Here is a 13,140-nt window from a genome sequence, read left to right on the forward strand (position 1 = left end):
CTTCGCTACACCTTGTGTTGGGATCTGTCTCTTCATGTTCAGTGTTCTGTGTATGAGTCCAGACTGTCTCCAAGCTCAAGCCTCTAGTCAAAAACTCCAGCCTCCAGTCCTGCAGTCATGTCATGTGCATGCCTGGTTCTGAAGCCCGAGCCCAAGGCAAGACCTAGGTTCTGGGTCCTTGTCCAGTCTCTGGCTCGGTGTCCAAGCCCTAGTCTGCGTTCTTGTCCCTGCTGTTTGTCTGTATCCTGTCACGTCCCTACTCTAGTCAAGTCCTGTTTTTGTACTTCAGTGTCTGTGTCTTGCATTTGGGTCCATTCCCAGCACCTCATTGTGACAGGTATCAAATCAGTGGAATGATGTGACAAAGGAGCGGAAGACGCTTAATCCTTGTGGGTTGATTTAAGAAACTGTCAGGGTAAAAGGAGACTGATGGCAGTTATATACAGGCCTCCCAACAGTAGCTGGGATGTGGACCACAGATTAGAACAGGAAATAGAAAAGACTTGTCAAAATGGCAATGTTCTGATAGACATAGGAGATTTCAACATGCAGGATGATTGAGAAAATCAGGTTGGTTACGAATCTCAAGACAGTCAGTTTGTTGAATGCCTACGAGATGGCTTTTTAGAGCAGTTTGTCGTTGACCCAACTACAGCATCAGATATACTGGATTAAGTGTTATGTAATAAACCGGAGGTGATTAGGGAGCTTAAGGTAAATGAACCCTTAGGAAGCAGTTATCACAATATGATTAAGTTCAACTTGAAATTTGAAAGGGAGAAACTATGGTCTTACGCAGCAGTATTTCAGAGGAGTAAAGAAAGTTACCGTGATATGAGAGAGGAATTGGCCAAAGTGAATTGGAAGGAGATGCTAGCACGGACGACGGCAGAACAGCAATGACATGGGTTTCTGTGGGAAAGTGAGGAAGACAAAAAACAGATAGTCCAAAAACAAATAAATACTCAAATGACAGAAAAGTACAACCGTAGCTGACAAGGGAAGTCAAAGCTAATGTAAAAGCAAAAGAGAGGGAATATAGCAAAGCCAAAAAATTAATGGGAAGACAGAGGATTGGGAGGCTTTTAAAAACCTACAGAGAGCAACTAAAAAAATCATTAGGAGGGAAAAGATGAAATATGAATGCAAGCGAGCAAACAATATCAAAGTGGATAGATAAAGCTTTTTTCAAGTATGTAAAAAGTGAGATGGGGAGGTGTTGCACTGCTTGTCAGAGAAAACATTACAGCGGTGATCCGGCGGGATAGATTAGAGGGCTCGTCTAAGGAGGCTATTTGGGTGGAATTGAGGAAAGGGAAAGGTGTAGTAACACTTATAGGGGTGTATTATAGACCACCTAATGGGGAGAGAGAATTGGAGGAGCAAATATGTAAGGAAATAGCAGATATTTGTAGTAAGCACAAGGTTGTGATTGTGGGAGATTTTAATTTTCCACACATAGACTGGGAAACCCGTACTGTAAAAGGGCTAGATGGTTTGGAGTTTGTAAAATGTGTGCAAGATAGATTTTTGGAGCAATGCATAGAGGTACCAACGAGAGAAGGGGCAGTTTTGGATCTCCTATTAGGGAATGAGATAGGTCAGGTGACGGAAGTATGTGCTGGGGAGCTCTTCGGGTCCAGTGATCACAATGCCATTAGTTTCAATATAGTTATGGAGAAGGAACGGTCTGGACCCATGGTTGAGATTTTTGATTGGAGAAAGGCTAACTTGAAGGAGATGCGAAAGGATTTAGAAGGAGTGGATTGGGACAAATTGTTTTATAGGAAGGATGTAATAGAGAAACGGAAGTCATTTAACAGAGAAATTTTGAGGGTATTGAGGGTATCTTCCTGTTAGGTTGAATGGAAAAATTAAAAGTTTGAGAGAGCCATGGCTTTCAAGGGATATTGGAAACTTGGTTCGGAAAAAAGAGAGATAGCTACAATAAATATAGGCAGCATGGAGTAAATTAGGTGCTCAGAGAATATAAAGAATGTGAAAAGAATCTTAAGAAAAATATTAGAAAAGCTAAAAGAAGATACGAGGTTGCCTTGGCAAGTAAGGTGAAAATAAATCTAAAGGGTTTCTACAGTTACATTAATAGCAAAAGGATTGTGAGGGATAAAATTGGTCCCTTAGAGAATCAGAGTGGACAGCTATGTGTGGAACCAAAAAGAGATGAAGAGATTTTGAACAATTTCTTTTCTTTGGTATTCACTAAGGAGAAGGATATTGAATTGTGTAAGGTAAGGGAAAGAGGTAGGGAAGTTACGGAAACTATGATAATTAAACAAGAGGAAGTATTAGCACTTTTAAGGAATATAAAAGTGGATACGTCTCCGGGTCCAGACAGGATATTTACTAGAACTTGAAGGGAAGTTAGTGTGGAAATAGCAGGGGCTCTGACAGAAATATTTCAAATGCCATTGGAAATGGAGATGGTGCCAGAGGAGTGGCGTATTTCTCATGTTGTTCCATTGTTTAAGAAGGGTTCTAAGAGTAAACCTAGCAATTATAGGCCTGTAAGTTCCACGTCAGTGGTGGGTAAATTAATGGAGAGTATTCTTAGAGATGGTATATATAATTATCTGGATAGACAGGGTCTGATCAGGAACAGTCCACATGGATTTGTGCGTGGAAGGTCATGTTTGACAAATCTTATTGATTTTTTTGAAGAGGTTACTAGGAAACTTGATGGGGGTAAAGCGGTGGATGTTGCCTATATGTACTTCAGTAAGGCCTTTGACAAGGTTCCACATGGTAAGTTAGTTAGGAAGGTTAATTGTTAGGTATTAATATTGAAGCAGTAAAATGAATTGAACAGTGGCTGGATGGGAGATGCCAGAGAGTAGTGGTGGATAACTGTTTGTCAGGTTGGATGCTGGTGACTAGTGGTGTGCCTCAGGGATCTGTACTGGGTCCAGTGTTGTTTGTCATATACATTAATGATCTGGATGATGGGGTGGTAAATTGGATTAGTATGTATGCAGATGATACTAAGATAGGTGGCGTTGTGGATAATGAAGTAGGCTTTCAAAACTTGAAGAGAGATTTAGGCCAGTTAGAAGAGTGGGCTGAAAGATGGCAGATGGAGTTTAATGCTGATAAATGTGAGGTGTTACATTTTGGTAGGGCTAATCAAAATAGGACAACATGGTAAGTCATCCGTGATACACAACTAGAAAACAAGGGCAAATGTCAGAATGCTGTTTCTGGATTTCACTTTGGCATTCAGCACTATTTTCCTCGGTGAACAAGCTCCTACTCCTTGGTCTAAATATATCACCATGCCGCAGGGTGATGGAGTTCCTAAATAACAGAGCCCATGTAGTCAGGATGCACAACTGCTCCTCCCTCCTCATTTCCTCAACATGGGCTCAGCTGGGCCTATTGCTGTACGATATGAGCATATACGACAGCACGGCCAGACACCGGAGCAATGCTTGATTGTTGGTAGGTGGGATAAGTACCTGACTTTCAAGAACATTTGTGAGTTATGTTCCTGCTGCACTTAGTCTTTAAACTGCTGGAGAACAGTGCGGAAAGAAAAGGTGCTGTTTTCTCCTGGTAGGGATTAGTTTTTAGCTCCAAGTGCTCCTGTCACGTTTTGTCACCCTGCAACCTTACCCTTCAATCTCTTTGAATTATGGAGCACAGCATGTGTATAAATATCTCTCTCCAGCAGATGTCATCATGATCATCATCACTCCAGTATTCCTACTATTTTTTAATGTTTCTTAATTGTACATATGATTTTTTTTGTGTTCTGTTGCTGAGCAGCAGTGAACCATTTGATTGGCCTATCAGAGTTCTCTTTGGGAACTAGTTGAATTGATCAGCAATTCTGATCTGGATATTGTTCACGATTGCACTTAATAAAACAAAAATCACAATGTCAAGATCTCCGATGACACGACAGCGGTGGGGCTTACCAACAATTATGAGACGGCCTACAGAGTGGTACTAGATGAAGTCGAACTCTGGTGTCAGGCAAATAACTTCTTTTAAGTCAAGAAAACGAAGGAGATAGTTATCGACTTAAGGAGAACTCGCGCCGCTGACTCCGCTCTTTTCCTCGGCGGTACAACAGCGGAAATTATAAAACATTTTCAAACTTCAGTGCTGTAATCGTCACTCGTTTCGATTTTGGTCCCTGTTATACTTATCGCATTCCACCCACTGTAATTCTGCCCTATAATATGTTTGCCCTTCCTCACAGCCTCACTATACACTGCACCTAGATATATACCAACAACTCCATCCTCAGCCCCAGTACTCCGGTTCGCAATCCCCTGCAAATTAGCTTAAAACCCACCCCAGCAGCTCGAGAAAACCTACGCGCAAGGTTATTGGTTCCCTTCGGGATCAGGTGTAACCCCTTCTTTTTCATATAGGTCATACCTTCCCCAGAAGAGATCCTTGTCCACTACACAAAACCCACGTACTCATCTGCCAAATTATCCTATTCGTATCTGCACCGGCAGCAATTCGAAGGAGGCCTTGCCTTTCAGCTTTCTACCTAACTCTCGATATTCTCTCTTCAGGACATCTCACCTTTTCCTAACTCTACCATTGATGCAAAATCTGCAGTCTGCTCTTCTAATTACAGAATCTCATATTACTACTGCACACTTCTTCTCCACCCGTCATTCCCCTCTGAGCCAGAGAGGTAAACTCAGTGCCAGAGATCAGGTCGCTGATCATCCTTCTCCACACCCCAGCAGTATCCACAGCGGTATACATATTATTGAGAGGAATGTCCACAGGGATAATCTGCACAGGCTGCCTATTTCCTTTCCCTCCGCTGACAGTCAATCAAGTACCTGCTTGCTTCAACTCAACGAACGCTGCATCCAGTTGTGTGGAAGACCATCTATTAGTGATTCCATTCCCTTAACACGATCCATCCAGAGCTATATATGTATATATATATATATATATATATAGTTAGGGTGTCTGCAACTTCTGTACAGTATTGTAGTAATTTTATGTATTGCACTGTACTACTGCCGCCAAAAAATAAACAAATTTCATGACATAAGTGAGTGCTGATAAACCTGATTCTGATATGCGTTTCTATTGTGGACTGAGAGTGAGAAGGGGGCAGGCAGAGGGGAATCATGGTTGGGAAAAGAGGAAAGTAGAGGGGAGGGAGCAGGAAGCACCCGAGAGACATTCCGTAATGACCAATAAACCAATTGTTTAGAATTAACTGACCTTGCCTGGTGTCTCAGGACTGGATGTGTCTGCACCCGCGCCACCCCCACCCCACACGCCCCTGGCATTTCTTCTTTGCGAATTGTCCCTTAGTGCTCCGCGGCGCTCCAAACTTGCCAGTCCCAACATCCTTTGTTTCCGCCAGGTTTACAAACTGCCTTTCCACTCCACGTTGACAAATTCAGTAGTCTTCGGCGCTGTAGCTAAGACAGTTGCGCGTCACCATATACAACCCAAAGATTGATTTTCTTGCGGGCATGCTCAATAATCCAAAATAGGATTATACCGTAATAGAATCAATGAACTTGGACGTTCACCCGATGTTCAAAAGACAACAATTTTTCATATGCAAACAGAAAGAAACAATAATAATAATAAATAAATAAGGAATAATATCGAGAACCTCCTTGAAAGTGAGTCCAGGGTTGTGGGGACATTTCAATGATAGGGCAAGTGAAGTTATGCCCTGTTGTTTAAGAGCCTGATGGCAACACGCCAATCAGATTATTGCATTTTTCCTCATTGCGTCGTCTCCGTTGAATTGATTGCTTTAAATGCAGAGGGGATAACGTATTCGATTGTTCATAAGAAGGTAAATAATTTACTGAGAAAAAGAAAGCGACAGGATAGCTGGATTGGTAGGAACTAGGAGTTGGACAGACAATCTGATCAGCCATGACGAAATTGAATATCAGAGTTCGGTAGTCTTCTTCCTGATGATGTTCACAGATGTATGGGTTTTCAGTAGCTCAGAAAACAAAATTACTATTCGCCTCGAAACTTGTCGCCTCAGAAATACATTAGCTGCCTAATTTACGTGGTATCTAAGCACCGAATAAACACTGATTGCAGATGTTAATCTCCATTAGCTTTTAAATTAAAAACCCTGACTCAGAAGGCATGGAGAAAAGAGGGCTGATGGAACAGTTTCTGTTTAATCAGGCAACAACTTCATAGCAACTGTTTCAGCTAATATTAGAGGTTTGCCTTTGCAGATTAGAACGGCTTTAAATACCCCAGAGAGGCCTAAGTGTAGAATTTCCAGACTGTTGCCAATGTGAGCCTTTTTATTTGCAACGTTAGGCCTCGGAAGCTAGGATTGCTTCATGTGCATGACAACTTGGAACAGCTCGGTGTACGTGTGCATAGGTTGTTGTATGCGACAACGTAGATAGGCGGCGTGATTTTACTCTTCACAGGCGCTGGAAATGTGAACAGTTAAGACTAATGTCCCATGAGCAGACTGAGAATACTCCAGATAATTAGCGTCCTTCCTGGAATGTCATTGTCTGCCACCCGGCACTATGAAGAGGCAACTCTGTTCCATTGCTCGCTCCAGTCTACTTTAATGAAATATCGAATGGTTGGAAAATGGAAGATCTATCAATCTTCAAGCACTTAACCGTGAGAATGTTTCAAAGCATAGGCGACGGAAAAACACTGTCATGATCAACGTGATCTACCAACGCATATCAGTGTGTAATGAATAAGAAACGTGGTAGGGTGGCAGAGGGGTCTAAGAGGTTCGATTAAAGATCCAATGTCCAATTAGGCATTGGTGCTAAATCTCATCACTGCCAACGTGAGTACACGCATTCTTTCCTTTCCGAAAGGATTTTGGTTGCGCTATTAAAGTAAATTCAGAAATGTTTTCCAGAATAAAATGTAATAATCACAAATCCTCATGAGGACAATCCAGTACTGTTACCTGGGCCAGCGATATCACGGTGGAACTGCAGAGCACTCGAGATTCAGAGGAAGGGGCTTACTGTGGCCGGGTGGCCTCTATTTATCGAGCGTAGCGTGTGTAACAGTATTAAATATCTATGTCTTTTAGTTCTTTTCTGTAACGGCAACTCTCCGATTTATTGAAATATGCAGCGAACTAGTCTGAATTCGTTTCCAAAACCATTGAAACGCAGAGTACTATCGTTTCTGATGAAGACCAGTGTAAGCTAACAATGCGGGTTACGGCCGCGATTTGACAATTGTTACATGCTCAAGGAGATCAGTTTTTTTTTGTGAGAATGCTGTGATGGTCTTTTGGAGGTCACCTGATGTGATTTTCCCGCCGATGTGAGGTCATGTGATGACATGTGGCCCCCCCCCGTGACTATATAAAGGTCGACTCAGGTGATGCAGTCGGGATTTTGAGTTTGTAGATTTCCAGGTAGAACGTGTTGTGCCTCCGTTTCTGTTGCGTGTTTGTTTTTGTGACGCAGTTTCATTTTTAAAACGAACGGTGCGTTCTCTTACAAGATTTGTATTATTGAACTGGAAATTTGTGGCTCGAAGTGCCAATTTACTCAATTCCGACAGTTTTGAAGGGAGAGTGAAGAATTCATCGAAGTGAAGGATCGGGAGAAGTCGGCATCGGTTGGCAGTTTAATAAAGGATCGAGCTTATTGAGTCTTCGTTGGAGAGAAGCTGCATTGAGATAACTCTTGTAAAAGCGCAACGAGTTCATGCAAAAAGACTCTCTCTCTAAAAGGAATTTAAGGTCAGTTGATTTAAACTGTTTATTTTCGGCATCGGGAATCCTGTGGACAGAACCGACAGTAAAGGTGCGTCGGTGAAGAAATCGTTCTCCAGAGAAGTCTCTCCCAGTTGGACGCGTAAATCTGTTGGACTTCCGATGTTATCGCTTTAAGAACTGTATCTGACTGTATCGCTTTAAGAACTGTTTTCGCAGTTAACGCTTTAAGAATCAGAGCCGAGTGGAGTTGATGAACGGCTGCGTACCTGTTTAACCTCCGGTCAAAGTTTTCTTTTGTTTTTTCTCGTTATCGTTTATACGTGTTTAATAAATGTTCGGTTGTTTTTATAAAACCAGTCTCGATTAATATTCATTGTTGCCGGTTACGTAACATAATTGTCACCACAAACGAACACTGCACTGTAAAGGCACCATAACGGAGTAAACAAAGTAATCAGAAATGTTATCTATTTGAACCGTAGTCCTGTTTCTTGCTGCTCAGACACTACCATAAATTTTCGAGGACATTTTTTATGTACTCATTATACAGCTTTGTTCTTTGTGATTGCAGGTGCAGTATAACTAGCATTTATTTGACGGTCCCGAAACACCCTTTCATCACATGGTGGTGTGTGACTCACCCATAAATTAAAGGCTCCGCTGGGAGTCGAACCCAGGATCTCCTGTTTACTAGACAGGCGCTTTAACCAGTTAAGCCACGGAACCCTCGCACGATGTAGCAGCTGTCATAATGAGATTTCACTTGCATTAAATTATCTTTTTCACCAGCTAGTCAGGGAAATGCATAGATCAGATGAAAGGAAGTACACTGTACTTTCGGACATCCCTATTTATTCTGCATGCAATATATACGTTCCTACTGTCACCACAGCTCACTCGTTTTCAGGACGTGGAAAATCAACCAGCCTGAAGCCTTATTAGAACTGCGAAAGTTTCCTTTATTCTGGACCGTGGAAGTGCCTGGTGAATGCTCCACGAAATCACACGGTTTCACCTCTCTCCGAAGGCAAGACGCAGTCTGCCTCTTCGTCATTTGCTAACGTATGATCTCAAACACGCTTTTTAAGTCAATGTTTGATGTGATTTTCATGCAAAGCTCTTTAAGCAGGATAGGTAAAAACTAAATCCATGTCTTGAAAATGAATCCTAACTTTGAAGCTTGGGAAGATCCATTTAGGGATTAAACTTGAAGGCATTTAAACATTAGAGGGGATAAAGGCACAGACCAAAAAGAGTAATCGGACGAACGAGACACAAAAGGATTTGAAAAAAGATGTCTCTGACATAACCATCTGTTCGGTATCGTTCAACAGAAGAGATAACGCTGAATGATTAGGTACAGAAACTTCGTACTTCTGGAACACGTTTAATTACTTACGGTCCATTACGACGCTGGCGTTTAAGGAAGAAATGAAGGTCTTTCATCTCTGTTTGTCCTTGGCTATTTCCTCTGTTGTGACCTAAGTACGGCTCACGTTCCTCGTTTCTGTCTCTGTTTTCCGTCTCTCACGTTTTCTGCGCTCATCAGGGGTCCAACGAAGTGTTGTCTTGATGAATGAGTTGGCCTCTCTTCTCATCACGCGCCAATTCATCTGCAACGTTTCCTCGTGATGGCTGCAGTCTTGCCTGCTTGGTGACATTGAAAGAACAGGGCGTCGATGGAGAAATTTATTGGCCAGAGAATACGAAGTGTCTTCCAGAAGCTGGTAGTGTGGGACAACGACAGCTTGGAAAGCTTCCTCTCTGCAACGTGCCAGCATTCTGACCCGTGCCGAATAGAGAACAGAGTCCACCTAAAGTCCCTCTACTTATTTTTCCTTGTTTACATCATAACCCAGTCAACCACCAGGTTAAACAATATCACAGGACATCACACAGCCTTGTCTGACCACTGTCCTGACTGTAAAGCACAAATTGCAGGCCCCAGCTCTGAAACTCTGGATAGAAAGTTCCCTGGCACATTAACACCCGAGTTAATGCGCCATTGAATATCTTTTCAAGGAGGTTCGACAAATCGGATTTATTTTGTTTGCTTGCCTGAAACGACGGAGGGTGGGGGGGGGGGGATGGTGTGGAGAGCGGCAAGTGCATGTTGACGGTTTAAGGAGTTTGCACATGTGGAATACTCTGAGGACTGCTTTCAAGTTCTTTCAACAAGATGAATGACTAAAGGTGTCCACAGTTACTGATGGCACTAGATGAGTTGGTGTCAGTGTGTGCAGGGAGGATGTTGCAGGGAAACAAGCCCAGAACTCCCACTGATTCAGCGATATTGGTGTGTTGCAATGATTTTATATGTTCATACGGGGAAAATATATGCTGTGTGTTTAATATCCAAACGTTACTTAAAATGTTATGATGCTATTGACTTATAAGTGACCTATATAACCATATAAAAATTACAACATGGAAACAGGCGATCTCGGCCCTTCTAGTCCGTGCCAAACGCTACTCTCACCTAGTCCCACCGACCTGCACTCAGTTCATAACCCTCCATTCCTTTCCTGTCCATATACCTATCCAATTTAACTTTAAATGACAACATCGAACCTGCCTGTAGCACTTCTACTAGAGGTTCGTTCAACACTTACTTCAAGCTCCCCTGTCCTCCCTTGATAATTGACTTATCACTATATTCATGCGAGGAAAATATGCGCTGTGTTTAATATTAAATTCGTTAGATAAACCCATTCAGAAATGAAATTGAGCGTATTAGCAGGTCGGTGGGACTAGGTGAGAGCAGCGTTCGGCACGGACTAGAAAGGCCGAGATCACCTGTTTCCGTGCTGTAATTGTTATATGGTTATATAGGTCACATAAGTCAATAGCATCGTGACATTTTAAGTAACGTTTGGATATTAAACCCACAGCACATATTTTCCCCGTATGAACATATAAAATCATTGCGACACACAAATATCGCTGAATCAGTGGGAGCCCTGGGCTTGTTACCCTGTAACAAGACAGCCCCATCGAGGAGTGATGGGAGGCAGCGATACTCGAAGGGGTTTCCTTATGTCCAATCTATTCCGCAATTTGGTTTTCGTTGCATTTATTGCAGAGATATGTTGGAAATGGAAGCAGCGTTTTCAGTGCTTTAGTGGCTAACTCAGGATATTCACCCTTGACTTTGATCCAGAATGCCGGCAGAGATGTTGTGTCAAACATACTTTACAGCCCGCCGTCATTTGCAAGCTCGAGGAGTTGATCTCCTTCCCGTGCTGACATGGATGACGCTGGCGTAATGAGCTCGCATGGGTAATCACCACGCCTGTGTTCAAGTTCAGCAGTGCATGACAGGGGATGAGGAAAGGTGCAGCTGACTCATATCGCCAAATCATATCGTCTCCTCGCGGTCCGGTAGCACATGCTTTGCGGCCCGGTGGTTGGGGACAGCTGCTGAATATAACTATCCTCAGGGTGTTTTTACCTCTGTAGTTCCTTAGCCCTATCCAGAAAGTTTCGCTACCTTCCAACTCTATGTCACCTTTTTCTAATGAAATTCGCATCAGGCAGAAAATGGTGTTGGGTAAACTGATTGGACTGAAAGCTGAGAAATCCCCAGGGCTTGATGGTCTGCATCCCGGGGTACTTAAGCTGGTGGCTCTAGAAATCGTGGACGCATTGGTAATCATTTTCCAATGTTCTATAGAATCAGGATCAGTTCCTGCGGATTGGAGTGTAGCTAATGTTATTCCAGTTTTTAAGAAAGGAGGGAGAGAGAAAACAGGCAATTTTAAACCAGTTAGTCTGACATCAGTGGTGGGGAAGATGCTGGAATCGATTATAAAAGATGAAATAGCTGCATATTTGGATAGCAGTAGAAGGATAGTTCCGAGTCAGCATGGATTTACGAAGAGGAAGTCATGCTTGACCAATCTTCTGGAATTTTTTGAAAATGTAACTCTAAAAATGGACATGAAAAAGCCAGTGAATGTAGTGTACCTGGACTTTCAGAAAGCCTTTGATTCGGTCCCACATAGGAGGTTAGTGGGCAAAATTAGTGCAAATGGTATTGGGGGTAGGGTACTGACATGGATAGAAAATTGGTTGGCAGACAGGAAACAAAGAGTAGGGATTAATGGGTCCTTTTCGGAATGGCAGGCAGTGACTAGTGGGGTACCGGAAGGCTCGTTGCTGGGACAGTAGCTATTTACAATATAAATTATTTAGATGAAGGGAGTAAAAGTAACATCAGCAAATTTGCGGATGACACAAAGCTGGGTGGCAGTGTGAAATATGAGGAGGTTGCTATGAGAATGCAGGGTGACTTGGACAGGTTGGGTGAGTGGGCAGATGCATGGTAGATGCAGTTTAATGTGGATAAATGTGAGGTTATCCACTTTGGTGGCAAGAAAAGGAATGCAGATTACTATCTGACTGGTGTCAAGTTAGTAAAAGGGGAAGTACAACGAGATCCAGGTGTCCTTGTCCATCAGTCACTGAAAGTAAACATGCAGGTACATCAGGCAGTGAAGAAAGTTAATGGCATGCTGGCCTTCATAATAAGGAGAGTTGAGTATAGGAGCAAAGAGGTCGTTCTGCAGTTGTACAGGGCCCTGGTGAGACCACACCTGGAGTGTTGTGTACAGTTTTAGTCTCCAAATTTAAGGAAGGACATTCCCACAACTACATAGATGCCAATCTGTAACTGTGCTACAAATTCACCTACCTTATGTAGGATACTGCTTGCACTCAAGTATAACACCTTTTGCCTGTATTCATTCTTCACAATTTTCTCCGCCTTTTAACTTGCAGCTCATCCTGAAAACTGCAACTTCTCCCTGTCGTCAACCTCTCCTTGCTAGGAGTCTCACAACACGCAGCCTCCGTTTATAAACCAATTACGTCATCTTCAGCACTATGGCTCCAGTTCCCATACCGCAGTCAAATTAGATTAAACCCTCCTGAACAATTCTTCATCACCACTTCACCTTTCTGCTCTTCTGAGCCACTGCACCAGACTCAGTGCCAGAGATCCGGTCACTGTGCATCCTCCCACCCCCCAACCCCCGGTGAGGTGGTCTCCTCATCAGTATCTAAAGAGGAATATATTATTGGGTGGAACGGCGGCCATAGGGGTACTTTGCATGTGCATTTGCGTTCCTTCTCCTGACAGTCACCCGGATACCGGGTCTCCATCAACCGGGGAGTAACCACCTCCCTACAGTTCCTATCTATCACATCCTCATTTCCCTGTAGGAGCAGAAGGCCATTGGGCTGCAGCACCTGTTATTAAAGCAAGCAAGCAGTATCGAACAGAAGAGAAGAAGGGTCCTTAAATTGGTCCATTGGTGTGGGAGCAGTTCAGTCATGCCCGAGTGAAGCTGAGTCAAGTTATCCCCTCTGGTTCAAGAGCCTGATGTCTGAGGGGTTATGATTGTTTCCAAACTTAGTGGTGTCGGTCCTTAGGCTCATGTACT

General features: G+C 43.0%; 1 non-coding gene across 1 annotated transcript; it reads right to left on the minus strand.

The window, feature by feature from the left end:
• Positions 1–8,348: 8,348 nt before the first annotated feature.
• On the minus strand, positions 8,349–8,422 carry trnat-agu (transfer RNA threonine (anticodon AGU)). The gene has a single exon. It is a non-coding gene; the product is annotated as a tRNA-Thr (tRNA).
• Between the last annotated feature and the right edge of the window lie 4,718 nt (positions 8,423–13,140).

The sequence above is a fragment of the Mobula hypostoma genome, chromosome 3 (genome assembly GCF_963921235.1).
Source record: "Mobula hypostoma chromosome 3, sMobHyp1.1, whole genome shotgun sequence".
NCBI classification, from domain to species: domain Eukaryota; kingdom Metazoa; phylum Chordata; class Chondrichthyes; order Myliobatiformes; family Myliobatidae; genus Mobula; species Mobula hypostoma.